A 19,927-nucleotide genomic window follows, 5' to 3' on the forward strand; every position below is an offset into this window, starting at 1 on the left:
ATAATCGTTTAACGCTTCAGCTTCAGAAGGTGATAAATCAGGAAGAGGATTGAAAACATATTGCCCCTCCGAGCCTAAACAATGAAGGATCAAAGACGATTTTCTTTCTGCACTAAGAGACGCTCCGCACACCTTTGCATATCTCTCAAACACCTTTTTCCATTTCTGCCATTTTATAGGTGGCTCACCAGGACTGGCAAGGAAGAAAGGAGCAGCAGTTACGTTTTGCATTGCACCAAACATAAATTAATGAAAAACAAACGGTATATAACAAGGTAGAATAAAAGCAAAGTTAAAATGTGCAAAATCCTAAGTTATCAAAGCTAAAGAGCAGAGTTACACATTTAAACTGCATGAAATTTGCCTTTTTACAACATGCACAATAGATGCATACATTACCACCAAAGGCACTCAGTTGTGCCTATCAGCGGGTATAATAAACTCTCAATCGCCTTAAAACCTGCAATCAGCGAAGGCACATGTCAGTTTCTGCCTTTAAAAGCTGTGTGCATCAGCGCATTGCAATAAACATATTCCAGGTAGAAATTAATCTAAGGCGATCAGCGAAGGCACTTCAGAAAAATGATTTCTTCAAGCTGTGCGCATCAGCGCACTGCCAAAGGATTCTTAACATCAAAATCAAGCTGTGCCTATCAGCGAAGACACTAAAAGAACTTTTAACTTTAAAGTCAAGCTATGCCTATCAGCGTAGACTCCTATCAGCGAAGGCACCAAAAGAACTTTTAACTATAAAATCAAGCTGTGCCTATCAGCGAAGGCACCTGACGTCAGCGTGTTCCTCTTTCAGCAAGACACATCCCTTCGAAGTCACGAACAATGAGAGTGTAGCAGGAAGCACACATTACCTCTACGTCCCTCGTCCTCGACCCAGTCATAACTAATGAGGTATTCCACATGACAGGAAACAAAACAGGAAACGCTTTTAGACTCCACCCACCCTCCCATCAGGGGCTATAATTACATAGCCAACAGAAAGCACATCCTGTTTTATTTCCTGTCAGTGGACCTGACGGGGACGCTGGGGTAGGTGCTGGGCACTTACCTGCTTCATATTGTACTGTGGTTTCCTCCTCTGCTGGGCTCTGGGGGCACTCATGGACCTTCGTGGGAGTTCCTCGAGTCGGGCTGCTGGGCTTCCTGGACTCTTCAGGCTCCTGGATGCCGGTTCTGCTGGGCTGCGCTGGCTTCCTGGGATCCTGCTGCTGTTGGGTGAGTCCTTCCCTGCTCTGAGGCCCCGCCACTTTTTTCTGGCTGGGCTCTTGCTCTGTGGATTGGAGGGCCTCTGTCCCCGGGCTGCCTGTGTGGTCGGAGCGGAGTCGGAGCAGTTGGGATCCGGGTGCTCCGTGCTGTTTTGTCTCTGGGAGCACTCGGGTTGCACAGAGTGCTCCGCTTGTTCTGTTGGCGGCATTTGGTAGCGGAGCGCCGGGTTTGGGGTCCAGGCGCTCCGTGTGCATTTTTTCTTGGAGCGCTCGGGTTTCCCCGAGTGCTCCGCGTTCGCGCCGCTCCGGGCGGGGCCTTTGTTATGGAGCGCCCGGTTTGGGGTCCAGGCGCTCCGTGTGTATTTTCCTTGGAGCGCTCGGGTTTCCCCGAGTGCTCCACGTTCGCACCGCTCCGGGCGGGGTCTTTGTTGTGGAGCGCCCGGGGTGGGGTCTGGGCGCTCTGTGTGGGGCTGTATCTCGGGAGCACTTGGGTTGGGTTCCGAGTGCTCTGCTTTCTTTGATGCTGCCATTGATGCGCCCGGGTAGGGTCCCGTTGCACTTTCCTTTAGTGTGCCGGTTGGTGCCTTCGGTGGCCGCGCACTGTGTAGATTTATTTTGGTGTTCTGGCCACACCCCCTCCCGCCTCGCTTTCGTTTTCTTTCTCAGCTGTGTTCTTGGGGGCGGTTTCCTGTTCCTTTTTGTTTAAAAGGAGGGGGGTGTCGCTTTCGCTTCTGTTCTGCCTGTGTTTGGCTTGCTGGTTCCTGCCTTTGGTGTTGCTTCTTTTGCTGTTGGTTCTTGATGGGGAAGCATCACAGAAAGCGGAGGCATGTGTCTCCTGTTTCCTCTTCCCTACGCGGACAGTGGGGATTCTGTCCCAGCGGGGAAGTGCCCAAAGTTGGATGATGGCAGATTGAAGCGCCTGATTTTGGAGACTTTGTCTGATCTGAAGTCCTTCAAGAAGTCTACTGGGAGTCGTTCTGGTGGGGGCGTTGCCATCTATTCGGACATTTCTTCTTCCGATTCTTCTGGTGACGCTTCCTTGGGGGCAGTGGATCTGAAGGGCAAATATATTTCCAAAGAATTGTTGCCTGACTTGCTTTCTCATGGGGTTTCCTGATGATGCTGTGGCCGGTACTCCCTCGGATGCTGTTTTGCCACAATTTCGGAACCCTGTTGCTACTTCTCTTCCTATTCATCCCTTTGTGATGGATGTCCTCTTGAATGAGTGGAAGGACCCAGATCACATTATGATGCCGCGCTTCATGTCAAAGCTTTATCCTTTACAGGACATGGAGGAGTCCTTTCCTGAGTCTATGCATGTGGATTCCATTGTCTCAAGTTTAGTTGGTCGTCCTTCAATGGCGGATGATAACATTCTTCGTGATGGGGTGGATAAGAAGATTGACTCTGCATTGCGAATGTCTTATGCTGGTTCTCACCTTGCCATCCGTTCTAGCGTCTATGGAGCTTATGTCGCTCAATCTCTGTTGACTGACTTTAAGACTTTGTTTTCCATGATGCAGGAGGGTGGCTGTTGCCCGGACTTGCTGGAATCTATGGAGCGTCAGGCTGAATTCCTCTCGGATATTGCCTTCGATTCTGTGCGCGCTTCTGCCTTGTCCTGTGGTTCCTCTATCGCTGCTCGTCGGAATCTGTTGTTGAAGGGTTGGAATACAGATGCCACCCAGAGGTTCATGGTTTTGCGTTTGCCCTTTACTGGCCCTCGTCTCTTTGGGGACGCTCTTGAGGATAGGCTGCATAAGGTGTTCAAGGAGCGTAAACATTCTTTTTCCTTCCGTCGGCAGCCTTCTCGTAAGGATTTTCCCTTTTCTCATGCCAAGACTTTTCGTCAGCCTTCCAGGTTTCAACAGTCCTCCTTTAAAGGCCCGAGGGGTGCTGGTAGAGGTTTCCCTCAGAAGTTCCAGAAGAAGCCTCCCCGTGATGCTGGGCCGAGGCCGCAGCGTTTCTGACTATGCCGCTCCGGTCATGGGTCCCGTTGGTGTGGCGCCCGAGGTTGGTGGGAGGTTGCGGTTGTTCCTTCCCGCTTGGTGTCTGACGACCTCCGATCAGTGAGTACTGGAGGTCCTGTAACGGGGGTATCGGATCGAGTTTCAGTCCCTTCCTCCTCCCTCGGGCGTGGTGCGGACTCCGACTCCCTTGTGCCGGTCCCGTCGTCAGTCCTTGGTGGACGGTGTTCGAGCTCTGTTCTTGAAGAGGGCAATTGTGCCCGTTCCCCGGTCGGAGTGGGGTCTGGGGACCTATTCGATTGTTTTCCTGGTTCCGAAGGTCACAGTAGGGTTTCGGATTGTCATCAATCTCCGGAGTCTGAACTTGTTTGTGCGGAAGATCCCTTTCAAGATGGAGACCTTGCAGCAAGTGGTTCCTTTGATTCAGGCCGGCTGGGTGTTTGCTACTCTGGATCTCCAGGACGCTTATCTTCATGTGGCAGTGGCTCTGGAGGATCAGTTGTTCCTGCAATTCTGCCTGGAGGGTCATCATTGGCAGTTCTGTGTCCTTCCGTTTGGTCTCAGGTCCGCTCCCCGAGTGTTCACCAAGGTGGTTGCTCCCTTGGTGGCCCATCTTCAACTCCGGGGAGTGTCGGTGTTACCCTACCTCGACGATTGGCTGCTCCAGGCTCCTTCCCCAGCGGTCCTGTCTCAGCACCTGTCCTTGACCATCCTTACGCTAGAACAGCATGGGTTTCTTGTGAACTTTCCGAAATGCCAGCTCCTTCCTGCTACTCGGCGGACTTTCATAGGGGCCGTCTTCAATTCAGTCCTGGGCAAGGTGTTCCTGCCGGATTCACGGATTCAGCGTCTTCAGTGCCTGTTGCGGAGGTTGTTGTCCCAGGCTGTGGCTCCCCTCCTTCAGTGGCTCGAGGTTCAGGGTCATATGGCTGCTACTGTCTTCATGGTGCCCTGGGCCAGGGTTCATCTTCGGCTTCTGCTGTGGCATCTTTAGCGTTGGGTGCCGTTTCCGGTTCAGGACTATGCTCTCTCTGTGCTGGTGTCTCTGGAGGTGGTGTCCGCTCTCCAGTGGTGACTGGATTTCTCGAATCTCTCCAGGGGGATGTGGATTCGCCTGCCGCCTCCTTTGGTGTTGACGACGGATGCCAGTGAGTCCGGTCGGGGGGCTACTCTGGGTCAGTGGTCTGTGCAGGCTCGTTGGCTCCGGGTGGAGTCCCGCCGCTCGTCCAATTGGAGGGAGCTGTCTGCTGTGGACCGTGCTCTTCATTTCTTCCAGGCCCGTCTGCTGGGGTGCAATGTCCTGGTGAGGTCCGACAACTCCGTGACTGTGGCTTACATCAACCACCAGGGCAGTACTCGCAGTCCTTCGTTGAATTTGGTGGCCTGTGCGATTGCGGGTTGGGCGGAGTGTCATTTTCTGGCCATCTCTGCTCAGCATATCCGGGGTGTGGACAATGTGGTGGCGGACGCCTTGAGTCGCAGGTTTCCATCTTCTCTGACCCTGTGTCTCTCCCCCAGGATTTTCCGGTTGATCTGTCAGAGGTTCGAGACTCCCCTGCTGGACTTGTTTGCCTCCCGGGCCGATGCCCGACTCCCCCTCTTTTGTTCTCGGACTCCGGAGTTGGGTGCTTGGGGGGTGGAGGCATTGTCTCTTCGGTGGCCCCCTTGGTTGCTGTACGCCTTCCCCCACTTCCCCCTGATTCCTGCCTTCTTGCTGAAGGTCCAGCGGGTGGGTGTCCGGGTGGTGGCAGTCTCCTTCCTCGCCTGCTGAGAGACATGCGTTGTCCGTTTATGTTGCCCACTCTCTTTGTGACCTTTGTTCTGGCTGGTCGGGGTAAGGCTGCCTCCCGTCTTACTCTGGGTCGCTGGATCAAGGCGGTCATTTCTCGAGCTTATCAGGGCTCTGGTTTGCCTTGCCCTTCTGGGGTTCAGGCCCATTCCACTAGGGGTGTTTCTGCTTCCTGGGCTGCTTTTCATGGGGTTTCCCTTGATGAGATCTGTCGGGCTGGAACTTGGGCATCTGATTCTACTTTTGTACGGCACTATCATCTGAATTGTGCTCTGTCTGACCGGATCAATTTTGGTTGTGGTGTGTTGCGTGCTGTGGGGGTTGTTCCCCCCCTGATTCTGTTTGTTTATTAAACTTTTTCACTTGCTGCACTCCAAGTTTGTGTTCGGTCTCTGTTCTCTGTGTGGTTCACCAAAGGCCTGATTGTGGGGTTGCTTTGGTATGCCTCATTAGTTATGACTGGGTCGAGGACGAGGGACGTAGAAGTAATGCTATGATTACTTACCGGTAATCCCCATTACTCTTAGTCCTACTCGTCCTCGACCCAGTCATACTTCCCACCCGCCCTCCCTGTTCAGGCCTTTGTTGCTTGGTATGTCAGGATGTGCTTTCAGTTGGCTATGTAATTATAGCCCCTGGCGGGAGGGTGGGTGGAGCCTAAAAGCGTTTCCTGTTTTGTTTCCTATCATGTGGAATACCTCATTAGTTATGACTGGGTCGAGGATGAGTAGGACTAAGAGTAATGGGGATTACCGGTAAGTAATCATAGCAACATCGGAGGTGCGAAAACCAGCAGGAGAGAAACCAAACTGTCATCGAAATCTCAGAGCAGCAGACAGGTAAATTTGTTCTTAATCTACTGTATTTTCTTTTTTTCTTAAAGTTGTATAAGCGGAGAATAGAACGCACGGTTCGCCGGTACTAACTCCGGTGCATACGCGCATCAGCACACGCGCACCAGCACACGTGCTTCAGTTCGAGCCGCAGAGCAGCGCGAGTGAGAGCAGGCTGTTGCGCAGCAAGGACAAACCAGCAAAAATGTCAAAAATAGAGTGTTTTATTAGAAATGATTTCAGAATCCAGGGTTTTAAGCGAGGTAATAAATGTCACACACACTCGCTTTTTCCAGACTGGAAATGCTAGAAATCATACGCTCGTTGTTCCCAAGGGTATAAAAAACGGATAACAGTCACTTTTCTTCTTTTCTTAAAAACTTTGTAATATAACGAAGCAGCAAGTGCTGTAAGTTAACTTTGGCACGCAAGAAATTAAAGTCAAGAAAGGTCAAAACAGGTTATCTCTCATCAGAATCTTGAGAGAAGATTGAGCTTGTGTTGAGATCTTCAAGAAACTGCTGACTACCCCAGTGTAGAATTTTGAAAATGAAATAAGACACCATATATAAGGAAACTGCAGGTTTATTCCATAGAGAATATCTCATCCAGCAACAGAGATGTACAGCTCCAACTGATACCCAGTTTCAAGAAACAACTCATTTACAATTCCACTATGACATTGTCATTTACAATGCCAATAGGTCAAACTCTTGTAAATGCGAGACCTATTTTCTTTAAAAGAAGTGGCTGCCATTATTCCAGAGTGCTTGGAAAGTGAAAGCACGAATGGCTCATTGAATGTTGCAGGAAAGCATGTCGTGCCTGCAGTAGGAGAAACGTATTAAAATAGTGCTTACAGAGATGTTCCCTGTAACAACCGAAGTAAAAGGGCCAGTCCTCATGGGAGGTTACAAATGACAAGGGGGTAGTAAGGAGGGACTAACAAGCCTCTTAACAAATCAGAAGCCAGCAATTACGAAGGTCAATGACACAAGCCAATGACAAATATGGGCAGAGAGTCGCTGGGCTTTAAGTACCTACTCTAATACAGCATGCCTCGCAGCGCATGCGCTGCCCAGGCTTGACCTAAAAAGGCATCCCTCACCAGCTCTCAATTCAAGCTCATTGTACATCTACATTGAATTTTCAGGCAAGGTATAAATTAGCCATTATGAGGATCTAAGATAATAATTAGCGTAATGTCTGCATTCTCCCATCTCAATAATTAGTAGGGCTTTTGGCCCCTATAAAAGAGAATCGCTTATTCGACATGTGGGGAAGCAGGGGCTGACCTCCCGCATATGTCATAGGAACACCTGTGCCACTCGGCAGACAACTGTGAAAGCTTTTAATTAAGGCAGTGATAGGGAAGAATGTTCTCACTTCTCCACTGATAGCTTGGGTCCACAAATACTTGAAGTGTATGCCGATGACAGCATATTTTGTGGTGATTTACTGGAGGCGTGTTAGGCAAACCTATTTGCTGTACTACCTGTAAAAACACCTTAAGAGGGTGGGGAATGGGAGCTGTGCACGGTGCCCCCTCGCCTCGCATGCTGCCTGCGTTGAACGTCTAATAGCTGACCTCTCATGCTCTGAGGTGCTGTCCCCACTCTGTGTTCGTCTCTGCCCTGTCACTTCCTTCCCTGGCTGCATGCGACTCACTCAATTACTCGCTCCCGATGCACAAAATAAATGGCTGAGGGAACAGCAGAGATGCACTTGCAGCCTGGACCGCCATCCTCCGTTCTAAAAACTAAAGGGATTGCTGTGGGAGAGACGGAGTGAGCAAAAGTGATGGGCGCAAAAGCAAAAAGAGTTCTGCCAAAAAAACACAGAAGAGCAATGCAAGCATAACAAAACAGTACATTGCTGGTGCTCCTGCGAGGAGAAACAGAAATGACATATCGCTGTCTGAACCAGTTAGGTGACAGCAAATTAGAGCCACACTGGCCTGAACCAGTCAGGAGCGGGAGGCGGGAGTAAAGCAGGAGTAAAGTCCTTTATTGACCACAACAGGTCTTTCAGACAATGCATGCCCTGTAGGTTCGACCTAAAAACATGTGGACAAGTTCAGCTCATAAAACTGAGATTAATCGAACAGCAAGCTGACAGACATACTGTGTGTGTGTACTTAAAGTGATTTCCTAAAAACAAAATGACTTACTTGAAAAAAAGATAGTAGCTGATAGTGATTGAGTCATATAATTGTACCAGTGTCACCTCTCATAGGCAGCATGAGACGCACGGCAGTAGGGCTGAGCGAAGCAAAAGATGCACATACGTAAGCACAGCATTTAGTTTACATCTGTAGTAATTGAACACAAAATGCAGAATGTGGCCAGAACATTATACTTTACCTTGAAAGCTTTCTAAAAATATATTATTATTATATTAAAAATAATAATAATAATAATAGAACTTACTTTTCCACACATCGTGCATTCACCTGCCCGCTTCAGTGCACCGGGCATTCCACAGAGGATCTCAGCTGACTGATGTCGGCCGACATGAATGCTCTCTGAAGCCTTATATACAAAGAGCTTGGTAAAACAGTCTGATTTTGCTCCCGCAGATTGTGCCTGTGTAACTCGAACAATTTTCTGATACAGGATTCCCAAAGTACCCCAGAAATAATTTTCATCTAGTTGGTGAACTTAATATATGAATCATTGCGGCACACATGCATTATGACATGTTAGTTTCTTATTCCCGCATGAAATATGATGATGCTCGTTTACCATTTTCAGCCTGGAATTGAACTTACTCATGCTACTGACAGTAGCAAATGTACGTGTTTTCAGAATGGGAAAATAGATGGAATGGTTATGTGAATCAGTGCTTAATTTGAGGGTGGTTTCCGGTGCTCGGCATTGCACTTAATCATCAACACTAGCTGTCTTTCATGTGCACCAGTTAAGGACACAATCAATTACGGGGAGATCAAGTGATCTGCTCAGAATCACAGGATGTTGAGCCGACACAGACTCGAACCTGGTTTCCTCGTGCGGTCTGGATATGAGAAAGTTATGTATTTACAACAAAGACAGAATAGTCATTATGATCTGATCAGTTACAGAAGGGTATCACTAGGTGAGGTGCTAGGCTAGCCCTTCATTTGTTGCTGTGTGTGAACGGCTAAGCACACAGCGAGGAAAAGTCTTGGTTTTATATTACCGGTACTGACATTTGAATTGTTTTGCAATTATGTCACTTTGTTACTGTTTTTGTCTGCTGATCTTACTTTGATGTACAACTAAATTCAATTTTGTTTCCAAGAGAAACCCTCACACTGCGCTGTATCAAACCTTCCTTTTGACATCAACATCTCAGAAGAGAAGTTCATTCATTTGAAGACCTTCTCTGCAGACATGCCCTGCTGTCTCTGGTTGGACGGTGTGTTTTCACCACGCAACTGACAGAGCGTGAGAGCAGCTTTAGGCCAAGGCGATCTGCAGACTAGAGCCCTCCCAATAAAAGTAAGCGCAAAAAAAAGCACCTGGCCGTTTTTTTGTTTTAAAAGGAAGACTTCTGAAATGATTTACCTAACTCCACGCTTATATCAGCAGATGTACCTCAGGGCCTGAAGATTTGTCTGTTTGACCTCGAAAAGCGTGGTAAGCATGGAAGCCTGCACCATCGCTGTTTACTCCACGCCCTCACGTACATTTAAGTGTGCTTGCCTTATCAGGAACAAGCGGCCGTGCGGCCGCGAAAGTGAAAGTGATCGCGATCAAATATGCTTCTACATAACTGGTCTGTATGATACCACCAGCCAATAGGGAGAGCTGTGACGGGTGGATATAGATAGGCAATCAGAAGGAGGCAAGCAGACTGCACATTAAGTAGAAAAGGCAAATGATCACCAAATCACCACACACACGCAGCAACACTTCTCTACATGATCCGCTTAAAAAGAATCGTACTCGATTGGGGGTTTATGAAAAAGCTCACCCTCATTTGTAAATGTCTCTCGAAACAAAGAACAACGCTGTCGAGCACAATATCATGATACTATTAACTTGAACTGCCTACTAGAGAAGAGGGTGTTGTAAATTCTACACCCAACACAGAAAATCTCAACAAATCTAGTGGAAATGTCGTGGTTACACGAGGCAGCGCTTTAACACCTAGCTAGACAATAACAAGCAAGAAGGGGGTGGCAAAAGGTGTGCACATTCGAGGCCGCTTTGATGTCCTCAGTGGCCGCGCGGCTCACTGAGGACATCAAGGCGGCCGGGAAAGAGATCAGGCAGTGCTTTTCAGGCTGCCAAATGGTGCCCGCGCCCGGCGCACATGCACTGTATTTGGAGGTCTGAAAAGCACTAGTTTGCACTTCCAAATCCCCCTTTTACAAAAGCTCTCGCGAGAGCAGCGCTGAAGCGCTGGCTCAGGCGAGACCTAAAAAAAGCCCTATCGCAGACACTAATAGGGAGCCATTTGAATAAGAAGCCCGTGGACCATAACCCCACTGGAGCCCAATATGGGCCTCCCCTGCTCATAATTCACAGCACCCTCCTTGAAAAGTGCAGGACGCACAAGACCCTTCCTGCACTGGCGTCATCAAACGGTGAGCTATTAAACATGGATAGCACGGACCCCAAGCAGTGCCGGCTCACATGCGACCGCACTAAGCTGACAGAACGCTGTGGCTCCCACTCGGACACGGAGGAACATACCGGGAGGGGCCACAGCAACATCCAAGCTGGCAACATGGAAACCCTGATGGTGGAGCTTAAGGCAGGGTTCAATGCGATGGATGCACGTTTTGACACGCTTGCTGGCCACATTGACAAGATGGGGGAGAGGATTAATAGGCAGGGAGCAGACCTGGAGGACACATCTACTATAACACAGAAGAGGTTAGAGAAGGCAGAACGCTTGTTGAAACAGATAGCCATAAAGAAAAAGGACCTTGAAGCAAGATCCTGTCGCAACAATATACAAATATCTGGCCTAGCAGAAACTACAAACATTGGACACCCAGAGATCTACATTGAGCAACTCCTAGTTGACCTATTTGACAGCACCAGCTTCTCGGCCACCTTTGCAGTGGAGCGGGCACACTGATCACTGGGCCCGCATCAATCGGAAGGTGCCCCCCCTAGTACATCATAACTCCCCTCCTCAATTACAGGGACAGGACACTACGCTTAGACTGATGCGCAAAAAAAGGCCCTCTACACCACAAAGGCGCTACCATCTCCATCTTCCCTGATTTTACACCTATGGTTCAAGAGGCAAGATGGAAATTCAGCGATGTTAAAAACACACTCTGCAAAATGCACATCACATACGCCATGCTTTATCTGGCATGCCTGCGTGTGGAACATAAAGGACGCCCCAGAATCTTGGACTCACCAGCAGACTCAGCAGCCTTCTGTAAAACGATACGCGCTGAATAGCCCACACACTGTCATTTGTCACCTGGACGCTCAGATCCAGATCGTGCGCAATGCTTGCCCCCTTCCACACATGATGCTGCAATATGAGCCGGTATGCAGTTCACAAACTATTGCACACCGACCTATACCGTGAAGCCTGTGCTCCCAGGACAGGATTATAGACTTCAATTTGGGCACACATGACTGTCCTCAATGAGGTAGTTGGTTATATACAGTACCACTAATCCTGTTCTACACGGCTGCCCTAACCGAGTTTCTGGCACGCCCCCATGGCGGATGCTAAATGTTCTATTTTTGGAATATTCTTGTTTGTCTTCTTTTGTTATTTCAGAATGTATGGGAATCGCTGGATGCAGTTATATCTAGTGTGGGAGGGGGATGGGGTATTAGGGGATTGTTTTTCTTTTGTTATTGGAAGTATGGTCACCGTTTGTCTGGCAATGTCACGCATGCTCCTAAACACACGCTACCGAACAGCACTTACATCAGGTCCCACAACATCCAAAGTCACAAACCTCCCACGACATAGCCAAGACAACAGAATTATCTTTAATATCTTGGAACATCTGTGGCATTAACATCCCACGGAAAGGGAAACAAGTGCTCGCTTATTTAAACAGACATACAATTTAAATTGCCCTGCTCCAGGAGACACATCTGGCCCCACATACCCATCACCTTTTTGCCAGACAATGGGGATGTACAAATACTTTGCCTGCTTTAGTTCATACTCCCGAGGCACCTGTATATTGATTCATAAAGGGGTGCCATTCATTCCTGCGGCTCAGTACTTAGATCTCAACGGCAAATATCAATATGTTGAAGGTACACTGGCAGACCATAAGATACTTATAGTCAATATATACCCCCCCAATATTGATGATCCTGAGTTTTTTCGGGAAGTACACACACGACTGGACAACCTAGAGACTGTTCATCTAATAGTAGGCGGCAACTTTAATATGCCATACTGTCCACAGACAGACACAACTAGCACACAACCTGCCAGCAAGGTACGTGCCCGAGAAGCACTCCGACAAATCACAGACTCCTATTTACTATTAGACGGCTGGCGCATGCACCATTCACACACTCCAGGCTTCATGTTCTACTTCTACCCACATACCATCTAGTACAGGTTGGACTACTGGTTCATCTCGACAACTGTACACCAATGGCTCGACAACGTTGCAGTTCTTTCCCGAATACTATCTGATCACAGCCCAATCCTATCACAGTTAAACATTCCATATGGCTGCGCAGCAGCCTACAGCTGGAGATTTAAAGGAGAAGCTCTGCTAGATCCGGTATTCCATAATGACTTACTAGTTTCCATCACAGAGTATTTTGAGTTAAACACTGGTATGGTTCCCATCCAGGCAGTTCTATGGGAGGCCTTTAAGGCATATATCCACGGAGTGTGCATTTCTAAGCACACGGGCATACTGGGCGATAACCGCTCCTAACAGCAAAAAATTGAAAACGCTATATACAAACTTGACCGGGTGACTGAAGGGGAAGATACACATCAGGCACATAAGCGAAATACTCTTGTGACAGAATTCCGAGATCTGGCGGAAAGAGAGATAAAATATATAGATAGGTACACCAGTGCAGTAAGGTATGGGGAGGGGGAACGACACGGCCACACACTGATCCACCTACTACTCCCGAACAGGCAGCAAAATTATATAGCCAGTGTTAGAAGGCGACCTCAGAGGAGACAGGGAGGGTACCTGAGCACCCTGAGACCTACCCTCGAGTTATCGTAGACGGGAACTGGCGGGAGACTCCTCAGGGGAAGAGTCTCGTGTCTAGGATCGTACACACTGCACCCCACGACAAAGAGACACCACACTGTATGTTCTTGGGAACAGATCTTTATCTAATCAGCTTCGTAGGATCTCTATGATCAACAAGGTGGATATTTACAAATAGAGCACGGGCTCAAAGAGTCTCGGTACGGATAGGGGGAAGCGGGACAGTCTTTGGGGATCCGAATCAATGCAGGGACGTACCCGGCGCACAGCTCACAATCCTCGAGCTGGGGGGATACGCTGTGGTCACTGGGGTCCAGCCGGTCCGAGGGAGTCTTCAGGAGCCGCGAGTCACTCAGCAGTGCTCAAGCACAAGGTCGGAGGTCTTACGATCTTCAGGGGAGCCGCGAGTCAATCAGCAGGGCTCAAGCACGAGGTCGGAGGTCTTACGATCTTCAGGGGAGCCGCGAGTCACTCAGCAGGGCTCAAGCACGAGATCGGAGGTCTTACGATCTTCAGGGGAGCCGCGAGTCACTCAGCAGGGCTCAGGTGTTCCAAGGTTGCAAGGGAGCCGCGACCACGTCCGCGGGGCTCTCGTCGTTCCAGAGTCGAATCTGCCAGATATTCCCAGAGCACCCCTTGTTATAGGTCAACTCCTCTTTGATGTCCGGAGTCTGTGTAGGCAGGGGTCTTAGCACCTGGGGTCGCTTGTTGGAGTTTCCTGCCAGGTCGTCCTTTGATCCTTTCAGGGCCGGGTCGGGAGAAGTCCCAGACACGCAGCAGGCGTGGAGCCAGCCCTCAGGAAGGCCGGAGGGCCGATCGAAACCCATCTCCCAAGGGGAGGTCAGAGGTGCGATGGAAACTGCTCCTCCCTCTCTCACTCTGTGGGAGCGCGATGTCCTCCAGCCGGGGCGGCGCCTCTAGGCCGGGGTTGCGCTGGAGCCGGGCGGCCATCGTAGGTGCATGAAGTGGGCACGTGGGCCCTGTGGTGCTGGGAAGATGGAGGGCACGGGCGGGGAAGTCCGGGTCAGGTGTGTGTGGGTTCTGGCGGGAAGGACCGGCTAGGCCGTGTACTCGGGGGCTGAATGAGGTGCACGGGTCAGGGTGTGTGGCTAGGGGTCAGGGATGGCCACGCCACAAGGCCGGGTCTAACAGCCAGGCTATGTTCAGACTCTAGAGACATTATCACTGGCAGTGAAATCATTTTGAATAAATTTAAGACTTACTATCAACACCTATATTCCTCTAATGCTGCATGTAACTCCTTGGAGACCCCCCCCCCAAAGGCAGCCATAGCCATGGAGTGACTGTCAAATGGGCAACAGGTGTTTCTTAGTGAACCCATAACATTAGAAGAAGTAACAGAGGCCATCACTGCCTTGGACCGGTCCAAGGCACCAGGCTTGGACGGTCTGATTGGATCCTTCTATAAGGTCTTTAAACAACAACTTGCCCCGCAACTCCTCTCTCTATACAACGAGTCCTTAAGTACCAGTGAACTTCCACCCACACTCCATGAGGCGGTCCTCACCATGCTATCAAAGCCATGCAGAGACCCTAATAAATGTACATCTTATTGACCTCTGTCGCTGTTAAGTCTTGATAACAAGATCCTCGCCAAGGTGCTAGCCAATAGGCCGGCCCTGTTGATGGAGCTGATTATCTCGCCAGCTCAGTCGGGCTTTGTCTCACACCGCTAGACCTTTCTGTGTTCGCAGTACTCAATAAGATTGCCCCAGACACACCAGCCGCGGTGGCCCTCCTCGATACTGAGATGGCTTTCGACTCACTCGAGTGGCCTTTCTTAAGAGCCGCCTTGGCGAAGCTGGGAATACCACCTCCATTCTTAGCGTTGATTATACAATGAACTCACAGCCCGCCTCAGGATAAATGGAGCCCTCACGGACCCCATCCCTATATTCTGTGGTACCAGGCAGGGATGCCCCCCTCCCCTCTACTTTTTATACTTGCTATGGACCCACTAGTTAGGACACTGCAAGACAACCAGGCCCATTTTTATTGTTGCTCTACGCCGACGACATATTACTGTTTGTGCGCCACCATGAAGATAATCTCCCCCCACTCATGCAGGACATAGCCAAATTTGGCCAACTCTCTGGGCTCTGCATTAACTGGATAAAATCTGAGCTCTTCCCACTCACTAACATTACTCAACCCCCGACGATGGAGTTCCCCCATTGGATGGGCCGCAGACGGTACTAAATACCTGAGCATTCATTTACACAGGGATAGGGAACAGGTTCTCCAACGCAATTATGGGCCAGCCGTAGACGCCCTATATAAACATGTAGGTATTTGGATAAAACTGCCTCTATCACTGATGGGACGTGTGGCCATTCTTAAAATGATGTTACTGACACGCTTTTTTACCTGTTCACTAACATCCCCATTCCACTCCCCAAAAACCTTTTTAGTAACCTCTGCAGCATACAACTGCAGCTGATATGGGCTGGGGGCCGCCCCCGGATGCGATGGGAAACTTTGACACGGCCTTATGAGCGAGGGAGCCTCGGAGTCCCACACCTTCATCTTTATTATCTTGTGGCCCAAAGCCACTACACATATCACTGGTACCTCCCAGATGCACGGATTCCATATCTAAGCCCCGAGCGTGCTCAGCTGGAGGGTCTTCTCTATTTCCAGATATTACCCCATGGTATACCACTTGACACTGAAGATATACAGACTGTTTCCACGATCTGCGGGGCGTGGCGCAAGCTGCGACCCATGATGCCGGGGGCCTTCTCTATTCAGATGCCATCCCTGTATCGGATAACCCATGGATCCCCCCTACTAATGAAATTCTAGTTTAACACACGTTGGAAAAATACTCATTACTCACCCTGGGCGACATCTTCCCTAACGGCTACGTCTTACAGCCAGCAGACGATGCACGTATACACACCGCCGCCTAAATGGACCTTGTTAGACCTGGCACCTTGGCGTGAGTTTCCCTTCCACTTTTTGCTGATGTGCCTCATTGTGTTTTGTTGGTGTTAACTGCTCAGGGCACTGTGCCACTGCTAATTAGTGCCACAGTGCAAGTGCTCCCTTTGGAAAAGTGTATACATTGATTGGTGTCCATGTTTGGCTTATTTGGTTTACTATCAGCCCCTAGTAAAGTGCACCAGGAGTGCCAGGGCTTGTGCCACCCACAGAAGCAGCCTAGTTAAATGAGTCTAGGGTCTGCCACTGCAGAACCTGCGCGTGGTCTGGTACTGTCGCGCTGATTGCGCAAGTGCACCTACTTGCCAGTTCCCAAACCTTCCCTTAACTACATATTAGTCACCCCTCTGGTAGGCCCAAGGGCAGGGTGCATTGTAGGTATAAGGTAGGACATGCCCTGATGTGTGTGGCATGTCCTAATAGTGAATTACAGCCATTTTCGTTTTTCACTATTGAAGGCTACCTGCTCTCCATAGGCCAGAATGGGCTGCTGGAATTACTACACGCTGTAATCCCAGTGGACTCATAGAGCATGGTAGAAAGTCAAGTTTAGTATGCCTGAACTCAGAATAATAAAATACTTCTTTAGTAAAGTTTATTTTAATATCCTGTGTTTGTAAATACTACTTTTAGAAAGTTAGTATTTACTGACTTGGCCATTTCAGTCCGCCTCTGCTGTGTATGTGTGTTCTGCCTAGTAACAGTAAAGGAGCAGGGCTGGGGAATTCCAGGAGACAGGCTGGCTGCCAGGTGGTGGGTAGAGAGATTACTCCATAATGGGTGGGAGGAGTACACCTTTGACTCTGAATAGACCTGTGCTCTGCCACCACAATGCCGGCTCCGCCCCCCGTGGAGCGGCTGATGTCTCTGCCCTGCTCCTGAAAGGAAAGAGCAGAGTCACCACAACAAAGTGCTCCAAAACTGGACTGAACCAGGCCCAGGCCCCCTGGCGACAAAGAACAAAAGAATTGTGCTATAAAAGAAGGAGCCCTGCTCCTAAGAAATCAGATCCTGTTTGCGCCAAGAAGAAACTCTGCCCGAAGAGAAGGACCTGGGAAAGCTGCATGGAGGACTACTGTCTCTGACCTGTGAGACTGGCCTGTGGTGGGTGCCTTGCTGCAAGAAGGAGAGGAGGAAAAGACTTGAGAAGAAAAGACTTTTGATCAACTTGTGCTTTAAACAATCTCCAAGGGCTTGCTGGTGAACTTGCCCCCTGAACTGCGCCCCAGGAACAGTGGGCGCTACCTTTCCCCAAGAAGAAGAGAAGCTGCTGGAGGCGATCCTGTAACGCTGACCCCAGAGGACCTGTGTGCCCCTCATCTGAGCACCGCGACATCTGCCACCGGGGCTACTGCGAGCACCGCAAAGACCTGTCCACCTGGTCCAAGCACCGCAAGCAACTGCCCCCCAAGCCGTAGCTCGCACCGCAAAGAAGAGACTGACTAGGCTCCGAGCGCCGAGCCTCTGCGACCCCCCTGGCCGTGGAAGCCCTGGAAGGACCTTCGAATCACTGTGCGTTCTCTGAGTGAAGCCAGCAGCGCGACACGCTGAAGAAATTGCCCCCGAGCTGCCCCTCCTGCTTCTGACCTCTGGTGCGAGCCCGGAAGCCTAGAAGTGCCCCACGAAGCATCGCCATCCACTAACCTCAAGGGACAGCAGCGCGACGTGGGACACCCCTCACAGACTTCTGGAGCCGCCAGCAACTTTGCCCTTCAAGAATTTAAGGTACTGTGTGCAGCGCGCTGAAGTACGACCCGTCCGTTGCTTTGTTCGGGCCGTACTGGCGTGAAGCGTGAACTTTTGCACCCTTCGTAGCAGCTATGCGAGGCGACCCGGAAAGGTACGAACCGTACTCCATTTAAAGTATAGGACGTTGCTCACGCGAGAAGCGTGAGGTTTTGAAAGAGGCGTACCGAACGTGTACGACACGTACCTACGAAGGTACGGACCGTACGGTTCACGTCCCGAGTACGCGTGCTCACGTGAGAAGCATTGGAAACGGCAAGGCACGTCCAAAACTTTGTACGGAGCGTACTAGAGGCGCTACGAAGCGCACAGACACCCCATAGAGAGCTATTTTAAGTAGAACATTGCCATTTTTACATCTGTGGACTGCCTAAAAGCATTGAAAGTAACTGGAACCTTATTTAAAGAGAGAAGACTGTATTTGAAGCCTGCATAAGAGATTTATATAAAGAACTTTATTTTCATAAATACAGCCTTGTGTCTCTGTGTGGTGGGGTGGTGATTATTGTGTGGGATATCTTGAACGCTTAACCTAATGCCCTCTGGAATCTAGCCTGACTGCTCGCGCCACGTTACCTAGAGGGTGAGCAGGGGTTATTTTTAAAGAGGTAATCCTATGCCCTGACTTAGAGGAAAGGGTCCCTGCTTGTCACAAGTACATACCTGCGCCAACCAGAGACCCCAGATTCTAACATTGGTGGCAGCAGTGAGGATTTACGGATTTGCGTTCTGGGTGTCTGCGCCGTGATTACTAACCATTGCACAGTGAGGCCAGTCCAGTAGCTTGAGCCACAGAACTTTTAATTTTAATTTTGCTTGCCAAGAAGATCCCTTGTGTTTGGAGTCATGCCTGTCCCAAACAGCATTGAGAAGTCCGTCTCTGAAACCTCTGAGATAGCCGGATTGGAATGGGATGAAGCCAAACTGGATAAATACACGAGAGAACAACTCAAGCATTTCTGCAAGAAGTTCAAGGTTCCACGCAAAGGATGCACAAACAAAGCACACTTCTACACGGCGCTGAAAGCCTGGATGGAATCAAGGGGTGCCGCTGAGGATGTTGTACCTGAGGTTGACCTAGTGGAACCCACGGAGAGCATCCGTAGTTTTGGCAGAGGCCTGTCGCCAGAGGAGCTGGCAGACAGACAGGCCACCAGGGATCATGAGATTACATTGGCAAAGTTGAAATTAAATGGCCAATTGGAGCCAGAGAGCAAGAAAATGGCTCTTGAAGAAAGAAATATTCAGATGGAGCACAACGCGAGAATGAGGGAGCTGGCGATAAAAGAGAAAAGTTTGGAAAACCCTCCCTCTGGTGGCAGCGCAACGCCGGTGCAGGTAGAGTCAAGGGTGTACATGCCAAAAGATGTAGTTAAGGAATACTTTAAGAATGATGACATAGGGCAGTGGTTCAAGGCCTATGAGGTAGCCATGTCTTCCCACCGGGTCCCTGAGAGAGATTGGGGAGCGGGGTTGTGGGGACGATTCCTCAGTGAGGGGCGGGACACACTTTTAGATTTGCCCTCTGACATGTATAATTCTACCCCCACATGAAGGAAGCTTTAATGACCAGATATGGGCTAACTCCTGAATTATATAGACAGAGGTTCAGGGGGTGTACCAAGATTGCGGGGAGTACGTATGTGGAGTATGTAACCTTTTTCTGCAGAGCACTGGATGGCTGGGTGAAGGGTAGCAAAGTTGATGATTACCAAGGTCTCTTTGATTTAATTGCATGGGAGCACTTGTCGCTTAATTGTTTTCCTGAGCTACGCCAACACCTGATAGATAGCAAGCTGACTAACCCTAGGAAGCTTGCTGAAGAGGCGGACCGCTGGGTCAGCACCAGGGTCCATAAGGGTCAAGTGGGAGACTCCGCCAAGGGTGGCCAGGGTCCCCAGCAGAAGAGTGGGGGGGACAAGGGAAAACAGAAAGGGTTCCAAAAAGGCCCCCAAAGTAATCCCCAAGGGAACCAGCAGAAAGGTTCTCAGCCTCCCCCACCCCCGAAGCCGACAGGGGCCCCGACAGGTAAACCTGTTCCCAAGGGGCCCCCTCAATGTTATAAATGTGGTGAACTAGGTCACTTTCCCAGTGATCCCAAATGTCGCCAGTATGTGAAACCAGCACCCACTGGTGCTCTACCGAAGCAAGTGGCTACAGTAGCCTTTGGGGAGGAGGTAGAAGTTCCAGGTGGGTGGGACCCCGTCCAACTGACCTTAGTCTCACTAGGAGACAGTGAG

The sequence above is a fragment of the Triturus cristatus genome, chromosome 1_1 (assembly GCF_964204655.1).
Source record: "Triturus cristatus chromosome 1_1, aTriCri1.1, whole genome shotgun sequence".
Lineage (NCBI taxonomy): Eukaryota > Metazoa > Chordata > Amphibia > Caudata > Salamandridae > Triturus > Triturus cristatus.